Here is a 21,396-nt window from a genome sequence, read left to right as displayed (position 1 = left end):
GGACGCATATTTAAGGAGATATGGGCAAAAGAAGTTTTTCGTATAAAAATTTAAATTTTTTTAGGTTTTGGGTGGATTTTTCAATTTTTTGGTAGTGGTCACGAATTACAGTCCTTTTCGCTCTAGGACGCATATTTAAGGAGATATGGGCAAAAGAAGTTTTTCATATAAAAATTTTAATTTTTTTAGGTTTTGGGTGGATTTTTCAATTTTTTGGGGGTGGTCACGAATTAAAGTCCTTTTCGCTCTAGGACGCATATTTAAGGAGATATGGGCAAAAGAAGTTTTTCGTATAAAAATTTAAATTTTTTTAGGTTTTGGGTGGATTTTTCAATTTTTTGGGAGTGGTCACGAATTACAGTCCTTTTCGCTCTAGGACGCTTAGTTTAGGAGATATGGGCAAAAGAAGTTTTTCATATAAAAATTTAATTTTTTTTAGGTTTTGGGTGGATTTTTCAATTTTTTGGGGGTGGTCACGAATTAAAGTCCTTCTCGCTCTAGGACGCATATTTAAGGAGATATGGGCAAAAGAAGTTTTTCATATAAAAATTTTATTTTTTTTAGGTTTTGGGTGGATTTTTCAATTTTTTGGGGGTGGCCACGAATTAAAGTCCTTTTCGCTCTAGGACGCATATTTAAGGAGATATGGGCAAAAGAAGTTTTTCATATAAAAATTTAAATTTTTTTAGGTTTTGGGTGGATTTTTCAATTTTTTGGGGGCGGTCACGAATTAAAGTCCTTTTCGCTCTAGGACGCATATTTAAGGAGATATGGGCAAAAGAAGTTTTTCCTATAAAAATTTAAATTTTTTTAGGTTTTGGATAGATTTTTCAATTTTCTGGGGGTGGTCACGAATTAAAGTCCTTTTCGCTCTAGGACGCTTAGTTTAGGAGATATGGGCAAAAGAAGTTTTTCATATAAAAATTTAAATTTTTTTAGATTTTGGGTGGATTTTCCAATTTTTTGGGGGTGGTCACGAATTTAAGTCCTTTTCGCTCTAGGACGCATATTTAAGGAGATGTGGGCAAAAGAAGTTTTTCATATAAAAATTTCAATTTTTTTAGGTTTTGGGTGGATTTTTCAATTTTTTGGGGGTGGTCACGAATTAAAGTCCTTTTCGCTCTAGGACACATATTTAAGGAGATATGGGCAAAAGAAGTTTTTCATATAAAAATTTTAATTTTTTTAGGTTTTGGGTGGATTTTTCAATTTTTTGGGAGTGGTCACGAATTAAAGTCCTTTTCGCTCTAGGACGCATATTTAAGGAGATATGGGCAAAAGAAGTTTTTCATATAAAAATTTCAATTTTTTTAGGTTTTGGGTGGATTTTTCAATTTTCTGGGGGTGGTCACGAATTAAAGTCCTTTGCGCTCTAGGACGCTTAGTTTAGGAGATATGGGCAAAAGAAGTTTTTCATATAAAAATTTAATTTTTTTTAGGTTTTGGGTGGATTTTTCAATTTTTTGGGTTTGGTCACGAATTAAAGTCCTTTTCGCTCTAGGACGCTTAGTTTAGAAGATATGGGCAAAAGAAGTTTTTCATATAAAAATTTAAATTTTTTTAGGTTTTCGGTGGATTTTTAAATTTTTTGGGGGTGGTCACGAATTAAAGTCCTTTTCGCTCTAGGACGCATATTTAAGGAGATATGGGCAAAAGAAGTTTTTCATATAAAAATTTTAATTTTTTTAGGTTTTGGGTGGATTTTTCAATTTTTTGGGGGTGGTCACGAATTAAAGTCCTTTTCGCTCTAGGACGCATATTTAAGGAGATATGGGCAAAAGAAGTTTTTCATATAAAAATTTCAATTTTTTAGGTTTTGGGTGGATTTTTCAATTTTTTGGGGGCGGTCACGAATTAAAGTCATTTTCGCTCTAGGACGCTTAGTTTAGGAGATATGGGCAAAAGAAGTTTTTCATATAAAAATTTCAATTTTTTTAGGTTTTGGGTGGATTTTTCAATTTTTTGGGGGTGGTCACGAATTAAAGTCCTTTTCGCTCTAGGACGCATATTTAAGGAGATATGGGCAAAAGAAGTTTTTCATATAAAAATTTCAATTTTTTTAGGTTTTGAGTGGATTTTTCAATTTTCTGGGGGTGGTCACGAATTAAAGTCCTTTGCGCTCTAGGACGCTTAGTTTAGGAGATATGGGCAAAAGAAGTTTTTCATATAAAAATTTAATTTTTTTTAGGTTTTGGGTGGATTTTTCAATTTTTTGGGTTTGGTCACGAATTAAAGTCCTTTTCGCTCTAGGACGCATATTTAAGGAGATATGGGCAAAAGAAGTTGTTCATATAAAAATTTCAATTTTTTTAGGTTTTGGGTGGATTTTTAAATTTTTTGGGGGTGGTCACGAATTAAAGTCCTTTTCGCTCTAGGACGCATATTTAAGGAGATATGGGCAAAAGAAGTTTTTCATATAAAAATTTTAATTTTTTTAGGTTTTGGGTGGATTTTTCAATTTTTTGGGGGTGGTCACGAATTAAAGTCCTTTTCGCTCTAGGACGCATATTTAAGGAGATATAGGCAAAAGAAGTTTTTCATATAAAAATGTCAATTTTTTAGGTTTTGGGTGGATTTTTCAATTTTTTGGGGGCGGTCACGAATTAAAGTCCTTTTCGCTCTAGGACGCTTAGTTTAGGAGATATGGGCAAAAGAAGTTTTCATATAAAAATTTCAATTTTTTTAGGTTTTGGGTGGATTTTTCAATTTTTTGGGGGTGGTCACGAATTAAAGTCCTTTTCGCTCTAGGACGCTTAGTTTAGGAGATATGGGCAAGAAGTTCTTCATATAAAAATTTAAATTTCAATTTTTTTAGGTTTTGGGTAGATTTTTCAATTTTCTGGGGGTGGTCACGAATTAAAGTCTTTTTCGCTCTAGGACGCTTAGTTTAGGAGATATGGGCAAAAGAAGTTTTTCATATAAAAATTTAAATTTTTTAGGTTTTGGGTGGATTTTTCAATTTTTTGGGGGTGGTCACGAATTAAAGTCCTTTTCGCTCTAGGACGCATATTTAAGGAGATATGGGCAAAAGAAGTTTTTCATATAAAAATTTCAATTTTTTTAGGTTTTGGGTGGATTTTTCAATTTTTTGGGGGCGGTCACGAATTAAAGTCGTTTTCGCTCTAGGACGCATATTTAAGGAGATGTGGGCAAAAGAAGTTTTTCATATAAAAATTTCAATTTTTTTAGGTTTTGGGTAGATTTTTCAATTTTCTGGGGGTGGTCACGAATTAAAGTCCTTTTCGCTCTAGGACGCTTAGTTTAGGAGATATGGGCAAAAGAAGTTTTTCATATAAAAATTTCAATTTTTTTAGGTTTTGGGTGGATTTTTCAATTTTTTGGGGGTGGCCACGAATTAGAATCCTTTTCGCTCTAGGACGCATATATAAGGAGATATGGGCAAAAGAAGTTTTTCATATAAAAATTTAAATTTTTTTAGGTTTTGGGTGGATTTTTCAATTTTTTGGGGGCGGTCACGAATTAAAGTCCTTTTCGCTCTAGGACGCTTAGTTTAGGAGATATGGGCAAAAGAAGTTTTTCATATAAAAATTTCAAATTTTTTAGGTTTTAGGTGGATTTTTCAATTTTTTGGGTTTGGTCACGAATTAAAGTCCTTTTCGCTCTAGGACGCATATTTAAGGAGATATGGGCAAAAGAAGTTGTTCATATAAAAATTTCAATTTTTTTAGGTTTTGGGTGGATTTTTAAATTTTTTGGGGGTGGTCACGAATTAAAGTCCTTTTCGCTCTAGGACGCATATTTAAGGAGATATGGGCAAAAGAAGTTTTTCATATAAAAATTTTAATTTTTTTAGGTTTTGGGTGGATTTTTCAATTTTTTGGGGGTGGTCACGAATTAAAGTCCTTTTCGCTCTAGGACGCATATTTAAGGAGATATGGGCAAAAGAAGTTTTTCATATAAAAATTTCAATTTTTTAGGTTTTGGGTGGATTTTTCAATTTTTTGGGGGCGGTCACGAATTAAAGTCCTTTTCGCTCTAGGACGCATATTTAAGGAGATATGGGCAAAAGAAGTTTTTCATATAAAAATTTCAATTTTATAGGTTTTGGGTGGATTTTTAAATTTTTTGGGGGTGGTAACGAATTAAAGTCCTTTTCGCTCTAGGACGCATATTTAAGGAGATATGGGCAAAAGAAGTTTTTCATATAAAAATTTTAATTTTTTTAGGTTTTGGGTGGATTTTTCAATTTTTTGGGGGTGGTCACGAATTAAAGTCCTTTTCGCTCTAGGACGCATATTTAAGGAGATATGGGCAAAAGAAGTTTTTCATATAAAAATTTCAATTTTTTAGGTTTTGGGTGGATTTTTCAATTTTTTGGGGGCGGTCACGAATTAAAGTCCTTTTCGCTCTAGGACGCTTAGCTTAGGAGATATGGGCAAAAGAAGTTTTCATTTAAAAATTTAAATTTTTTTAGGTTTTGGGTGGATTTTTCAATTTTTTGAGTGTGGTCACGAATTAAAGTCCTTTTCGCTCTAGGACGCTTAGTTTAGGAGATATGGGCAAAAGAAGTTCTTCATATAAAAATTTAAATTTCAATTTTTTTAGGTTTTGGGTAGATTTTTCAATTTTCTGGGGGTGGTCACGAATTAAAGTCCTATTCGCTCTAGGACGCTTAGTTTAGGAGATATGGGCAAAAGAAGTTTTTCATATAAAAATTTAAATTTTTTAGGTTTTGGGTGGATTTTTCAATTTTTTGGGGGTGGTCACGAATTAAAGTCCTTTTCGCTCTAGGACGCATATTTAAGGAGATATGGGCAAAAGAAGTTTTTCATATAAAAATTTCAATTTTTTTAGGTTTTGGGTGGATTTTTCAATTTTTTGGGGGCGGTCACGAATTAAAGTCGTTGTCGCTCTAGGACGCATATTTAAGGAGATGTGGGCAAAAGAAGTTTTTCATATAAAAATTTCAATTTTTTTAGGTTTTGGGTAGATTTTTCAATTTTCTGGGGGTGGTCACGAATTAAAGTCCTTTTCGCCCTAGGACGCTTAGTTTAGGAGATATGGGCAAAAGAAGTTTTTCATATAAAAATTTCAATTTTTTTAGGTTTTGGGTGGATTTTTCAATTTTTTGGGGGTGGCCACGAATTAGAGTCCTTTTCGCTCTAGGACGCATATATAAGGAGATATGGGCAAAAGAAGTTTTTCATATAAAAATTTAAATTTTTTAGGTTTTGGGTGGATTTTTCAATTTTTTGGGGGCGGTCACGAATTAAAGTCCCTTTCGCTCTAGGACGCTTAGTTTAGGAGATATGGGCAAAAGAAGTTTTTCATATAAAAATTTCAATTTTTTTAGGTTTTAGGTGGATTTTTCAATTTTTTGGGTTTGGTCACGAATTAAAGTCCTTTTCGCTCTAGGACGCATATTTAAGGAGATATGGGCAAAAGAAGTTTTTCATATAAAAATTTCAATTTTTTAGGTTTTGGGTGGATTTTTCAATTTTTTGGGGGCGGTCACGAATTAAAGTCCTTTTCGCTCTAGGACGCTTAGTTTAGGAGATATGGGCAAAAGAAGTTTTTCATATAAAAATTTCAATTTTTTTAGGTTTTGGGTGGATTTTTCAATTTTTTGGGGGTGGTCACGAATTAAAGTCCTTTTCGCTCTAGGACGCATATTTAAGGAGATATGGGCAAAAGAAGTTTTTCATATAAAAATTTCAATTTTTTTAGGTTTTGGGTGGATTTCAATTTTTTGGGGGTGGTCACGAATTAAAGTCCTTTTCGCTCTAGGACGCTTAGTTTAGGAGATATGGGCAAAAGAAGTGCTTCATATAAAAATTTAAATTTCCATTTTTTTAGGTTTTGGGTAGATTTTTCAATTCTCTGGGGGTGGTCACGAATTAAAGTCCTTTTCGCTCTAGGACGCTTAGTTTAGGAGATATGGGCAAAAGAAGTTTTTCATATAAAAATTTAAATTTTTTAGGTTTTGGGTGGATTTTTCAATTTTTTGGGGGTGGTCACGAATTAAAGTCCTTTTCGCTCTAGGACGCATATTTAAGGAGATATGGGCAAAAGAAGTTTTTCATATAAAAATTTCAATTTTTTTAGGTTTTGGGTGGATTTTTCAATTTTTTGGGGGCGGTCACGAATTAAAGTCGTTTTCGCTCTAGGACGCATATTTAAGGAGATATGGGCAAAAGAAGTTTTTCATATAAAAATTTCAATTTTTTTAGGTTTTGGGTAGATTTTTCAATTTTCTGGGGGTGGTCACGAATTAAAGTCCTTTTCGCTCTAGGACGCTTAGTTTAGGAGATATGGGCAAAAGAAGTTTTTCATTTAAAAATTTCAATTTTTTTAGGTTTTGGGTGGATTTTTCAATTTTTTGGGGGTGGCCACGAATTAGAGTCCTTTTCGCTCTAGGACGCATATATAAGGAGATATGGGCAAAAAAGTTTTTCATATAAAAATTGCAATTTTTTAGGTTTTGGGTGGATTTTTAAATTTTTTGGCGGTGATCACGAATTAAAGTCCTTTTCGCTCTAGGACGCTTAGTTTAGGAGATATGGGCAAAAGAAGTTTTTCATATAAAAATTTAAATTTTTTAGGTTTTGGGTGGATTTTTCAATTTTTTGGGGGTTTGGTCACGAATTAAAGCCCTTTTCGCTCTAGGACGCATATTTAAGGAGATATGGGCAAAAGAAGTTGTTCATATAAAAATTTCAATTTTTTTAGGTTTTGGGTGGATTTTTAAATTTTTTGGGGGTGGTCACGAATTAAAGTCCTTTTCGCTCTAGGACGCATATTTAAAGAGATATGGGCAAAAGAAGTTTTTCATATAAAAATTTTAATTTTTTTAGGTTTTGGGTGGATTTTTAAATTTTTTGGGGGTGGTCACGAATTAAAGTCCTTTTCGCTCTAGGACGCATATTTAAGGAGATATGGGCAAAAGAAGTTTTTCATATAAAAATTTCAATTTTTTAGGTTTTGGGTGGATTTTTCAATTTTTTGGGGGCGGTCACGAATTAAAGTCCTTTTCGCTCTAGGACGCTTAGTTTAGGAGATATGGCAAAAGAAGTTTTTCATATAAAAATTTCAATTTGTTTAGGTTTTGGGTGGATTTTTCAATTTTTTGGGGGTGGTCACGAATTAAAGTCCTTTTCGCTCTAGGACGCATATTTAAGGAGATATGGGCAAAAGAAGTTTTTCATATAAAAATTTCAATTTTTTTAGGTTTTGGGTGGATTTTTCAATTTTTTGGGGGTGGTCACGAATTAAAGTCCTTTTCGCTCTAGGACGCTTAGTTTAGGAGATATGGGCAAAAGAAGTGCTTCATATAAAAATTTAAATTTCAATTTTTTTAGGTTTTGGGTAGATTTTTCAATTTTCTGGGGGTGGTCACAAATTAAAGTCCTTTTCGCTCTAGGACGCTTAGTTTAGGAGATATGGGCAAAAGAAGTTTTTCATATAAAAATTTAAATTTTTTAGGTTTTGGGTGGATTTTTCAATTTTTTGGGGGTGGTCACGAATTAAAGTCCTTTTCGCTCTAGGACGCATATTTAAGGAGATATGGGCAAAAGAAGTTTTTCATATAAAAATTTCAATTTTTTTAGGTTTTGGGTGGATTTTTCAATTTTTTGGGGGCGGTCACGAATTAAAGTCGTTTTCGCTCTAGGACGCATATTTAAGGAGATATGGGCAAAAGAAGTTTTTCATATAAAAATTTCAATTTTTTTAGGTTTTGGGTAGATTTTTCAATTTTCTGGGGGTGGTCACGAATTAAAGCCCTTTTCGCTCTAGGACGCTTAGTTTAGGAGATATGGGCAAAAGAAGTTTTTCATATAAAAATTTCAATTTTTTTAGGTTTTGGGTGGATTTTTCAATTTTTTGGGGGTGGCCACGAATTAGAATCCTTTTCGCTCTAGGACGCATATATAAGGAGATATGGGCAAAAAAGTTTTTCATATAAAAATTGCAATTTTTTAGGTTTTGGGTGGATTTTTAAATTTTTTGGCGGTGATCACGAATTAAAGTCCTTTTCGCTCTAGGACGCTTAGTTTAGGAGATATGGGCAAAAGAAGTTTTTCATATAAAAATTTCAATTTTTTTAGGTTTTAGGTGGATTTTTCAATTTTTTGGGTTTGGTCACGAATTAAAGTCCTTTTCGCTCTAGGACGCATATTTAAGGAGATATGGGCAAAAGAAGTTTTTCATATAAAAATTTCAATTTTTTAGGTTTTGGGTGGATTTTTCAATTTTTTGGGGGCGGTCACGAATTAAAGTCCTTTTCGCTCTAGGACGCTTAGTTTAGGAGATATGGGCAAAAGAAGTTTTTCATATAAAAATTTCAATTTTTTTAGGTTTTGGGTGGATTTTTCAATTTTTTGGGGGTGGTCACGAATTAAAGTCCTTTTCGCTCTAGGACGCATATTTAAGGAGATATGGGCAAAAGAAGTTTTTCATATAAAAATTTCAATTTTTTTAGGTTTTGGGTGGATTTTTCAATTTTTTGGGGGTGGTCACGAATTAAAGTCCTTTTCGCTCTAGGACGCTTAGTTTAGGAGATATGGGCAAAAGAAGTGCTTCATATAAAAATTTAAATTTCCATTTTTTTAGGTTTTGGGTAGATTTTTCAATTCTCTGGGGGTGGTCACGAATTAAAGTCCTTTTCGCTCTAGGACGCTTAGTTTAGGAGATATGGGCAAAAGAAGTTTTTCATATAAAAATTTAAATTTTTTAGGTTTTGGGTGGATTTTTCAATTTTTTGGGGGTGGTCACGAATTAAAGTCCTTTTCGCTCTAGGACGCATATTTAAGGAGATATGGGCAAAAGAAGTTTTTCATATAAAAATTTCAATTTTTTTAGGTTTTGGGTGGATTTTTCAATTTTTTGGGGGCGGTCACGAATTAAAGTCGTTTTCGCTCTAGGACGCATATTTAAGGAGATATGGGCAAAAGAAGTTTTTCATATAAAAATTTCAATTTTTTTAGGTTTTGGGTAGATTTTTCAATTTTCTGGGGGTGGTCACGAATTAAAGTCCTTTTCGCTCTAGGACGCTTAGTTTAGGAGATATGGGCAAAAGAAGTTTTTCATTTAAAAATTTCAATTTTTTTAGGTTTTGGGTGGATTTTTCAATTTTTTGGGGGTGGCCACGAATTAGAGTCCTTTTCGCTCTAGGACGCATATATAAGGAGATATGGGCAAAAAAGTTTTTCATATAAAAATTTCAATTTTTTAGGTTTTGGGTGGATTTTTCAATTTTTTGGGGGCGGTCACGAATTAAAGTCCTTTTCGCTCTAGGACGCTTAGTTTAGGAGATATGGGCAAAAGAAGTTTTTCATATAAAAATTTCAATTTTTTTAGGTTTTGGGTGGATTTTTCAATTTTTTGGGGGTGGTCACGAATTAAAGTCCTTTTCGCTCTAGGACGCATATTTAAGGAGATATGGGCAAAAGAAGTTTTTCATATAAAAATTTCAATTTTTTTAGGTTTTGGGTGGATTTTTCAATTTTTTGGGGGTGGTCACGAATTAAAGTCCTTTTCGCTCTAGGACGCTTAGTTTAGGAGATATGGGCAAAAGAAGTGCTTCATATAAAAATTTAAATTTCCATTTTTTTAGGTTTTGGGTAGATTTTTCAATTCTCTGGGGGTGGTCACGAATTAAAGTCCTTTTCGCTCTAGGACGCTTAGTTTAGGAGATATGGGCAAAAGAAGTTTTTCATATAAAAATTTAAATTTTTTAGGTTTTGGGTGGATTTTTCAATTTTTTGGGGGTGGTCACGAATTAAAGTCCTTTTCGCTCTAGGACGCATATTTAAGGAGATATGGGCAAAAGAAGTTTTTCATATAAAAATTTCAATTTTTTTAGGTTTTGGGTGGATTTTTCAATTTTTTGGGGGCGGTCACGAATTAAAGTCGTTTTCGCTCTAGGACGCATATTTAAGGAGATATGGGCAAAAGAAGTTTTTCTATAAAAATTTCAATTTTTTTAGGTTTTGGGTAGATTTTTCAATTTTCTGGGGGTGGTCACGAATTAAAGTCCTTTTCGCTCTAGGACGCTTAGTTTAGGAGATATGGGCAAAAGAAGTTTTTCATTTAAAAATTTCAATTTTTTTAGGTTTTGGGTGGATTTTTCAATTTTTTGGGGGTGGCCACGAATTAGAGTCCTTTTCGCTCTAGGACGCATATATAAGGAGATATGGGCAAAAAAGTTTTTCATATAAAAATTGCAATTTTTTAGGTTTTGGGTGGATTTTTAAATTTTTTGGCGGTGATCACGAATTAAAGTCCTTTTCGCTCTAGGACGCTTAGTTTAGGAGATATGGGCAAAAGAAGTTTTTCATATAAAAATTTAAATTTTTTAGGTTTTGGGTGGATTTTTCAATTTTTTGGGGGTTTGGTCACGAATTAAAGTCCTTTTCGCTCTAGGACGCATATTTAAGGAGATATGGGCAAAAGAAGTTGTTCATATAAAAATTTCAATTTTTTTAGGTTTTGGGTGGATTTTTAAATTTTTTGGGGGTGGTCACGAATTAAAGTCCTTTTCGCTCTAGGACGCATATTTAAAGAGATATGGGCAAAAGAAGTTTTTCATATAAAAATTTTAATTTTTTTAGGTTTTGGGTGGATTTTTAAATTTTTTGGGGGTGGTCACGAATTAAAGTCCTTTTCGCTCTAGGACGCATATTTAAGGAGATATGGGCAAAAGAAGTTTTTCATATAAAAATTTCAATTTTTTAGGTTTTGGGTGGATTTTTCAATTTTTTGGGGGCGGTCACGAATTAAAGTCCTTTTCGCTCTAGGACGCTTAGTTTAGGAGATATGGGCAAAAGAAGTTTTTCATATAAAAATTTCAATTTGTTTAGGTTTTGGGTGGATTTTTCAATTTTTTGGGGGTGGTCACGAATTAAAGTCCTTTTCGCTCTAGGACGCATATTTAAGGAGATATGGGCAAAAGAAGTTTTTCATATAAAAATTTCAATTTTTTTAGGTTTTGGGTGGATTTTTCAATTTTTTGGGGGTGGTCACGAATTAAAGTCCTTTTCGCTCTAGGACGCTTAGTTTAGGAGATATGGGCAAAAGAAGTGCTTCATATAAAAATTTAAATTTCAATTTTTTTAGGTTTTGGGTAGATTTTTCAATTTTCTGGGGGTGGTCACAAATTAAAGTCCTTTTCGCTCTAGGACGCTTAGTTTAGGAGATATGGGCAAAAGAAGTTTTTCATATAAAAATTTAAATTTTTTAGGTTTTGGGTGGATTTTTCAATTTTTTGGGGGTGGTCACGAATTAAAGTCCTTTTCGCTCTAGGACGCATATTTAAGGAGATATGGGCAAAAGAAGTTTTTCATATAAAAATTTCAATTTTTTTAGGTTTTGGGTGGATTTTTCAATTTTTTGGGGGCGGTCACGAATTAAAGTCGTTTTCGCTCTAGGACGCATATTTAAGGAGATATGGGCAAAAGAAGTTTTTCATATAAAAATTTCAATTTTTTTAGGTTTTGGGTAGATTTTTCAATTTTCTGGGGGTGGTCACGAATTAAAGCCCTTTTCGCTCTAGGACGCTTAGTTTAGGAGATATGGGCAAAAGAAGTTTTTCATATAAAAATTTCAATTTTTTTAGGTTTTGGGTGGATTTTTCAATTTTTTGGGGGTGGCCACGAATTAGAATCCTTTTCGCTCTAGGACGCATATATAAGGAGATATGGGCAAAAAAGTTTTTCATATAAAAAATGCAATTTTTTAGGTTTTGGGTGGATTTTTAAATTTTTTGGCGGTGATCACGAATTAAAGTCCTTTTCGCTCTAGGACGCTTAGTTTAGGAGATATGGGCAAAAGAAGTTTTTCATATAAAAATTTAAATTTTTTAGGTTTTGGGTGGATTTTTCAATTTTTTGGGGGTGGTCACGAATTAAAGTCCTTTTCGCTCTAGGACGCATATTTAAGGAGATATGGGCAAAAGAAGTTTTTCATATAAAAATTTCAATTTTTTTAGGTTTTGGGTGGATTTTTTTATTTTTTTGGGGGCGGTCACGAATTAAAGTCGTTTTCGCTCTAGGACGCATATTTAAGGAGATATGGGCAAAAGTAGTTTTTCATATAAAAATTTCAATTTTTTTAGGTTTTGGGTGGATTTTTCAATTTTTTGGGGGCGGTCAAGAATTAAAGTCCTTTTCGCTCTAGGACGCTTAGTTTAGGAGATATGGGCAAAAGAAGTTTTTCATATAAAAATTTAAATTTTTTAGGTTTTGGGTGGATTTTTCAATTTTTTGGGGGCGGTCACGAATTAAAGTCGTTTTCGCTCTAGGACGCATATTTAAGGAGATATGGGCAAAAGAAGTTTTTCATATAAAAATTTCAATTTTTTTAGGTTTTGGGTAAATTTTTCAATTTTCTGGGGGTGGTCACGAATTAAAGTCCTTTTCGCTCTAGGACGCTTAGTTTAGGAGATATGGGCAAAAGAAGTTTTTCATATAAAAATTTCAATTTTTTTAGGTTTTGGGTGGATTTTTCAATTTTTTGGGGGTGGCCACGAATTAGAGTCCTTTTCGCTCTAGGACGCATATATAAGGAGATATGGGCAAAAAAGTTTTTCATATAAAAAATGCAATTTTTTAGGTTTTGGGTGGATTTTTAAATTTTTTGGCGGTGATCACGAATTAAAGTCCTTTTCGCTCTAGGACGCTTAGTTTAGGAGATATGGGCAAAAGAAGTTTTTCATATAAAAATTTCAATTTTTTTAGGTTTTGGGTGGATTTTTCAATTTTTTGGGGGTGGTCACGAATTAAAGTCCTTTTCGCTCTAGGACGCATATTTAAGGAGATATGGGCAAAAGAAGTTTTTCATATAAAAATTTCAATTTTTTTAGGTTTTGGGTGGATTTTTCAATTTTTTGGGGGTGGTCACGAATTAAAGTCCTTTTCGCTCTAGGACGCTTAGTTTAGGAGATATGGGCAAAAGAAGTGCTTCATATAAAAATTTAAATTTCCATTTTTTTAGGTTTTGGGTAGATTTTTCAATTCTCTGGGGGTGGTCACGAATTAAAGTCCTTTTCGCTCTAGGACGCTTAGTTTAGGAGATATGGGCAAAAGAAGTTTTTCATATAAAAATTTAAATTTTTTAGGTTTTGGGTGGATTTTTCAATTTTTTGGGGGTGGTCACGAATTAAAGTCCTTTTCGCTCTAGGACGCATATTTAAGGAGATATGGGCAAAAGAAGTTTTTCATATAAAAATTTCAATTTTTTTAGGTTTTGGGTGGATTTTTCAATTTTTTGGGGGCGGTCACGAATTAAAGTCGTTTTCGCTCTAGGACGCATATTTAAGGAGATATGGGCAAAAGAAGTTTTTCATATAAAAATTTCAATTTTTTTAGGTTTTGGGTAGATTTTTCAATTTTCTGGGGGTGGTCACGAATTAAAGTCCTTTTCGCTCTAGGACGCTTAGTTTAGGAGATATGGGCAAAAGAAGTTTTTCATTTAAAAATTTCAATTTTTTTAGGTTTTGGGTGGATTTTTCAATTTTTTGGGGGTGGCCACGAATTAGAGTCCTTTTCGCTCTAGGACGCATATATAAGGAGATATGGGCAAAAAAGTTTTTCATATAAAAATTGCAATTTTTTAGGTTTTGGGTGGATTTTTAAATTTTTTGGCGGTGATCACGAATTAAAGTCCTTTTCGCTCTAGGACGCTTAGTTTAGGAGATATGGGCAAAAGAAGTTTTTCATATAAAAATTTAAATTTTTTAGGTTTTGGGTGGATTTTTCAATTTTTTGGGGGTTTGGTCACGAATTAAAGTCCTTTTCGCTCTAGGACGCATATTTAAGGAGATATGGGCAAAAGAAGTTGTTCATATAAAAATTTCAATTTTTTTAGGTTTTGGGTGGATTTTTAAATTTTTTGGGGGTGGTCACGAATTAAAGTCCTTTTCGCTCTAGGACGCATATTTAAAGAGATATGGGCAAAAGAAGTTTTTCATATAAAAATTTTAATTTTTTTAGGTTTTGGGTGGATTTTTAAATTTTTTGGGGGTGGTCACGAATTAAAGTCCTTTTCGCTCTAGGACGCATATTTAAGGAGATATGGGCAAAAGAAGTTTTTCATATAAAAATTTCAATTTTTTAGGTTTTGGGTGGATTTTTCAATTTTTTGGGGGCGGTCACGAATTAAAGTCCTTTTCGCTCTAGGACGCTTAGTTTAGGAGATATGGGCAAAAGAAGTTTTTCATATAAAAATTTCAATTTGTTTAGGTTTTGGGTGGATTTTTCAATTTTTTGGGGGTGGTCACGAATTAAAGTCCTTTTCGCTCTAGGACGCATATTTAAGGAGATATGGGCAAAAGAAGTTTTTCATATAAAAATTTCAATTTTTTTAGGTTTTGGGTGGATTTTTCAATTTTTTGGGGGTGGTCACGAATTAAAGTCCTTTTCGCTCTAGGACGCTTAGTTTAGGAGATATGGGCAAAAGAAGTGCTTCATATAAAAATTTAAATTTCAATTTTTTTAGGTTTTGGGTAGATTTTTCAATTTTCTGGGGGTGGTCACAAATTAAAGTCCTTTTCGCTCTAGGACGCTTAGTTTAGGAGATATGGGCAAAAGAAGTTTTTCATATAAAAATTTAAATTTTTTAGGTTTTGGGTGGATTTTTCAATTTTTTGGGGGTGGTCACGAATTAAAGTCCTTTTCGCTCTAGGACGCATATTTAAGGAGATATGGGCAAAAGAAGTTTTTCATATAAAAATTTCAATTTTTTTAGGTTTTGGGTGGATTTTTCAATTTTTTGGGGGCGGTCACGAATTAAAGTCGTTTTCGCTCTAGGACGCATATTTAAGGAGATATGGGCAAAAGAAGTTTTTCATATAAAAATTTCAATTTTTTTAGGTTTTGGGTAGATTTTTCAATTTTCTGGGGGTGGTCACGAATTAAAGCCCTTTTCGCTCTAGGACGCTTAGTTTAGGAGATATGGGCAAAAGAAGTTTTTCATATAAAAATTTCAATTTTTTTAGGTTTTGGGTGGATTTTTCAATTTTTTGGGGGTGGCCACGAATTAGAATCCTTTTCGCTCTAGGACGCATATATAAGGAGATATGGGCAAAAAAGTTTTTCATATAAAAAATGCAATTTTTTAGGTTTTGGGTGGATTTTTAAATTTTTTGGCGGTGATCACGAATTAAAGTCCTTTTCGCTCTAGGACGCTTAGTTTAGGAGATATGGGCAAAAGAAGTTTTTCATATAAAAATTTAAATTTTTTAGGTTTTGGGTGGATTTTTCAATTTTTTGGGGGTGGTCACGAATTAAAGTCCTTTTCGCTCTAGGACGCATATTTAAGGAGATATGGGCAAAAGAAGTTTTTCATATAAAAATTTCAATTTTTTTAGGTTTTGGGTGGATTTTTTTATTTTTTTGGGGGCGGTCACGAATTAAAGTCGTTTTCGCTCTAGGACGCATATTTAAGGAGATATGGGCAAAAGTAGTTTTTCATATAAAAATTTCAATTTTTTTAGGTTTTGGGTGGATTTTTCAATTTTTTGGGGGCGGTCAAGAATTAAAGTCCTTTTCGCTCTAGGACGCTTAGTTTAGGAGATATGGGCAAAAGAAGTTTTTCATATAAAAATTTAAATTTTTTAGGTTTTGGGTGGATTTTTCAATTTTTTGGGGGTGGTCACGAATTAAAGTTCTTTTCGCTCTAGGACGCATATTTAAGGAGATATGGGCAAAAGAAGTTTTTCATATAAAAATTTCAATTTTTTTAGGTTTTGGGTGGATTTTTCAATTTTTTGGGGGCGGTCACGAATTAAAGTCGTTTTCGCTCTAGGACGCATATTTAAGGAGATGTGGGCAAAAGAAGTTTTTCATATAAAAATTTCAATTTTTTTAGGTTTTGGGTAGATTTTTCAATTTTCTGGGGGTGGTCACGAATTAAAGTCCTTTTCGCTCTAGGACGCTTAGTTTAGGAGATATGGGCAAAAGAAGTTTTTCATATAAAAATTTCAATTTTTTTAGGTTTTGGGTGGATTTTTCAATTTTTTGGGGGTGGCCACGAATTAGAGTCCTTTTCGCTCTAGGACGCATATATAAGGAGATATGGGCAAAAGAAGTTTTTCATATAAAAATTTAAATTTTTTAGGTTTTGGGTGGATTTTTCAATTTTTTGGGGGCGGTCACGAATTAAAGTCCTTTTCGCTCTAGGACGCTTAGTTTAGGAGATATGGGCAAAAGAAGTTTTTCATATAAAAATTTCATTTTTTTTAGGTTTTAGGTGGATTTTTCAATTTTTTGGGTTTGGTCACGAATTAAAGTCCTTTTCGCTCTAGGACGCATATTTAAGGAGATATGGGCAAAAGAAGTTGTTCATATAAAAATTTCAATTTTTTTAGGTTTTGGGTGGATTTTTAAATTTTTTGGGGGTGGTCACGAATTAAAGTCCTTTTCGCTCTAGGACGCATATTTAAGGAGATATGGGCAAAAGAAGTTTTTCATATAAAAATTTTAATTTTTTTAGGTTTTGGGTGGATTTTTCAATTTTTTGGGGGTGGTCACGAATTAAAGTCCTTTTCGCTCTAGGACGCATATTTAAGGAGATATGGGCGAAAGAAGTTTTTCATATAAAAATTTCAATTTTTTAGGTTTTGGGTGGATTTTTCAATTTTTTGGGGGCGGTCACGAATTAAAGTCCTTTTCGCTCTAGGACGCTTAGTTTAGGAGATATGGGCAAAAGAAGTGCTTCATATAAAAATTTAAATTTCAATTTTTTTAGGTTTTGGGTAGATTTTTCAATTTTCTGGGGGTGGTCACGAATTAAAGTCCTTTTCGCTCTAGGACGCTTAGTTTAGGAGATATGGGCAAAAGAAGTTTTTCATATAAAAATTTAAATTTTTTAGGTTTTGGGTGGATTTTTCAATTTTTTGGGGGTGGTCACGAATTAAAGTCCTTTTCGCTCTAGGACGCATATTTAAGGAGATATGGGCAAAAGAAGTTTTTCATATAAAAATTTCAATTTTTTTAGGTTTTGGGTGGATTTTTCAATTTTTTGGGGGCGGTCACGAATTAAAGTCGTTTTCGCTCTAGGACGCATATTTAAGGAGATATGGGCAAAAGAAGTTTTTCATATAAAAATTTCAATTTTTTTAGGTTTTGGGTAAATTTTTCAATTTTCTGGGGGTGGTCACGAATTAAAGTCCTTTTCGCTCTAGGACGCTTAGTTTAGGAGATATGGGCAAAAGAAGTTTTTCATATAAAAATTTCAATTTTTTTAGGTTTTGGGTGGATTTTTCAATTTTTTGGGGGTGGCCACGAATTAGAGTCCTTTTCGCTCTAGGACGCATATATAAGGAGATATGGGCAAAAAAGTTTTTCATATAAAAATTGCAATTTTTTAGGTTTTGGGTGGATTTTTAAATTTTTTGGCGGTGATCACGAATTAAAGTCCTTTTCGCTCTAGGACGCTTAGTTTAGGAGATATGGGCAAAAGAAGTTTTTCATATAAAAATTTAAATTTTTTAGGTTTTGGGTGGATTTTTCAATTTTTTGGGGGTTTGGTCACGAATTAAAGTCCTTTTCGCTCTAGGACGCATATTTAAGGAGATATGGGCAAAAGAAGTTGTTCATATAAAAATTTCAATTTTTTTAGGTTTTGGGTGGATTTTTAAATTTTTTGGGGGTGGTCACGAATTAAAGTCCTTTTCGCTCTAGGACGCATATTTAAGGAGATATGGGCAAAAGAAGTTTTTCATATAAAAATTTTAATTTTTTTAGGTTTTGGGTGGATTTTTCAATTTTTTGGGGGTGGTCACGAATTAAAGTCCTTTTCGCTCTAGGACGCATATTTAAGGAGATATGGGCAAAAGAAGTTTTTCATATAAAAATTTCAATTTTTTAGGTTTTGGGTGGATTTTTCAATTTTTTGGGGGCGGTCACGAATTAAAGTCCTTTTCGCTCTAGGACGCTTAGTTTAGGAGATATGGGCAAAAGAAGTTTTTCATATAAAAATTTCAATTTTTTTAGGTTTTGGGTGGATTTTTCAATTTTTTGGGGGTGGTCACGAATTAAAGTCCTTTTCGCTCTAGGACGCATATTTAAGGAGATATGGGCAAAAGAAGTTTTTCATATAAAAATTTCAATTTTTTTAGGTTTTGGGTGGATTTTTCAATTTTTTGGGGGTGGTCACGAATTAAAGTCCTTTTCGCTCTAGGACGCTTAGTTTAGGAGATATGGGCAAAAGAAGTGCTTCATATAAAAATTTAAATTTCAATTTTTTTAGGTTTTGGGTAGATTTTTCAATTTTCTGGGGGTGGTCACGAATTAAAGTCCTTTTCGCTCTAGGACGCTTAGTTTAGGAGATATGGGCAAAAGAAGTTTTTCATATAAAAATTTAAATTTTTTAGGTTTTGGGTGGATTTTTCAATTTTTTGGGGGTGGTCACGAATTAAAGTCCTTTTCGCTCTAGGACGCTTAGTTTAGGAGATATGGGCAAAAGAAGTTTTTCATATAAAAATTTCAATTTTTTTTAGGTTTTGGGTGGATTTTTCAATTTTTTGGGGGCGGTCAAGAATTAAAGTCCTTTTCGCTCTAGGACGCTTAGTTTAGGAGATATGGGCAAAAGAAGTTTTTCATATAAAAATTTCAATTTTTTTTCGGTTTTGGGTGGATTTTTCAATTTTTTGGGGGTGGTCACGAATTAAAGTCCTTTTCGCTCTAGGACGCATATTTAAGGAGATATGGGCAAAAGAAGTTTTTCGTATAAAAATTTAAATTTTTTTAGGTTTTGGGTGGATTTTCAATTTTTTGGGAGTGGTCACGAATTAAAGTCCTTTTCGCTCTAGGACGCTTAGGTTAGGAGATATGGGCAAAAGAAGTTTTTCATATAAAAATTTAAATTTTTTTAGGTTTTGGGTGGATTTTTCAATTTTTTGGGGGTGGTCACGAATTAAAGTCCTTTTCGCTCTAGGACACGTAGTTTAGGAGATATGGGCAAAAGAAGTTTTTCATATAAAAATTTAAATTTTTTTTGATTTTGGGTGGATTTTCCAATTTTTTGGGGGTGGTCGCGAATTTAAGTCCTTTTCGCTCTAGGACGCATATTTAAGGAGATATGGGCAAAAGAAGTTTTTCGTATAAAAATTTAAATTTTTTTAGGTTTTGGGTGATTTTTCAATTATTTGGGGGTGGTCACGAATTAAAGTCCTTTTCGCTCTAGGACGCATATTTAAGGAGATATGGGCAAAAGAAGTTTTTCATATAAAAATTTCAATTTTTTTAGGTTTTGGGTGGATTTTTCAATTTTTTGGGGGTGGCCACGAATTACAGTCCTTTTCGCTCTAGGACGCATATATAAGGAGATATGGGCAAAAAAGTTTTTCATATAAAAATTGCAATTTTTTAGGTTTTGGGTGGATTTTTAAATTTTTTGGCGGTGATCACGAATTAAAGTCCTTTTCGCTCTAGGACGCTTAGTTTAGGAGATATGGGCAAAAGAAGTTTTTCATATAAAAATTTAAATTTTTTAGGTTTTGGGTGGATTTTTCAATTTTTTGGGGGTGGTCACGAATTAAAGTCCTTTTCGCTCTAGGACGCATATTTAAGGAGATATGGGCAAAAGAAGTTTTTCATATAAAAATTTCAATTTTTTTAGGTTTTGGGTGGATTTTTTTATTTTTTTGGGGGCGGTCACGAATTAAAGTCGTTTTCGCTCTAGGACGCATATTTAAGGAGATATGGGCAAAAGTAGTTTTTCATATAAAAATTTCAATTTTTTTAGGTTTTGGGTGGATTTTTCAATTTTTTGGGGGCGGTCAAGAATTAAAGTCCTTTTCGCTCTAGGACGCTTAGTTTAGGAGATATGGGCAAAAGAAGTTTTTCATATAAAAATTTAAATTTTTTAGGTTTTGGGTGGATTTTTCAATTTTTTGGGGGTGGTCACGAATTAAAGTTCTTTTCGCTCTAGGACGCATATTTAAGGAGATATGGGCAAAAGAAGTTTTTCATATAAAAATTTCAATTTTTTTAGGTTTTGGGTGGATTTTTCAATTTTTTGGGGGCGGTCACGAATTAAAGTCGTTTTCGCTCTAGGACGCATATTTAAGGAGATGTGGGCAAAAGAAGTTTTTCATATAAAAATTTCAATTTTTTTAGGTTTTGGGTAGATTTTTCAATTTTCTGGGGGTGGTCACGAATTAAAGTCCTTTTCGCTCTAGGACGCTTAGTTTAGGAGATATGGGCAAAAGAAGTTTTTCATATAAAAATTTCAATTTTTTTAGGTTTTGGGTGGATTTTTCAATTTTTTGGGGGTGGCCACGAATTAGAGTCCTTTTCGCTCTAGGACGCATATATAAGGAGATATGGGCAAAAGAAGTTTTTCATATAAAAATTTAAATTTTTTAGGTTTTGGGTGGATTTTTCAATTTTTTGGGGGCGGTCACGAATTAAAGTCCTTTTCGCTCTAGGACGCTTAGTTTAGGAGATATGGGCAAAAGAAGTTTTTCATATAAAAATTTCATTTTTTTTAGGTTTTAGGTGGATTTTTCAATTTTTTGGGTTTGGTCACGAATTAAAGTCCTTTTCGCTCTAGGACGCATATTTAAGGAGATATGGGCAAAAGAAGTTGTTCATATAAAAATTTCAATTTTTTTAGGTTTTGGGTGGATTTTTAAATTTTTTGGGGGTGGTCACGAATTAAAGTCCTTTTCGCTCTAGGACGCATATTTAAGGAGATATGGGCAAAAGAAGTTTTTCATATAAAAATTTTAATTTTTTTAGGTTTTGGGTGGATTTTTCAATTTTTTGGGGGTGGTCACGAATTAAAGTCCTTTTCGCTCTAGGACGCATATTTAAGGAGATATGGGCGAAAGAAGTTTTTCATATAAAAATTTCAATTTTTTAGGTTTTGGGTGGATTTTTCAATTTTTTGGGGGCGGTCACGAATTAAAGTCCTTTTCGCTCTAGGACGCTTAGTTTAGGAGATATGGGCAAAAGAAGTGCTTCATATAAAAATTTAAATTTCAATTTTTTTAGGTTTTGGGTAGATTTTTCAATTTTCTGGGGGTGGTCACGAATTAAAGTCCTTTTCGCTCTAGGACGCTTAGTTTAGGAGATATGGGCAAAAGAAGTTTTTCATATAAAAATTTAAATTTTTTAGGTTTTGGGTGGATTTTTCAATTTTTTGGGGGTGGTCACGAATTAAAGTCCTTTTCGCTCTAGGACGCATATTTAAGGAGATATGGGCAAAAGAAGTTTTTCATATAAAAATTTCAATTTTTTTAGGTTTTGGGTGGATTTTTCAATTTTTTGGGGGCGGTCACGAATTAAAGTCGTTTTCGCTCTAGGACGCATATTTAAGGAGATATGGGCAAAAGAAGTTTTTCATATAAAAATTTCAATTTTTTTAGGTTTTGGGTAAATTTTTCAATTTTCTGGGGGTGGTCACGAATTAAAGTCCTTTTCGCTCTAGGAC

This window comes from Haematobia irritans, chromosome 4 (genome assembly GCF_050003625.1).
Source record: "Haematobia irritans isolate KBUSLIRL chromosome 4, ASM5000362v1, whole genome shotgun sequence".
Lineage (NCBI taxonomy): Eukaryota > Metazoa > Arthropoda > Insecta > Diptera > Muscidae > Haematobia > Haematobia irritans.
This window is presented reverse-complemented; position numbering follows the sequence as displayed.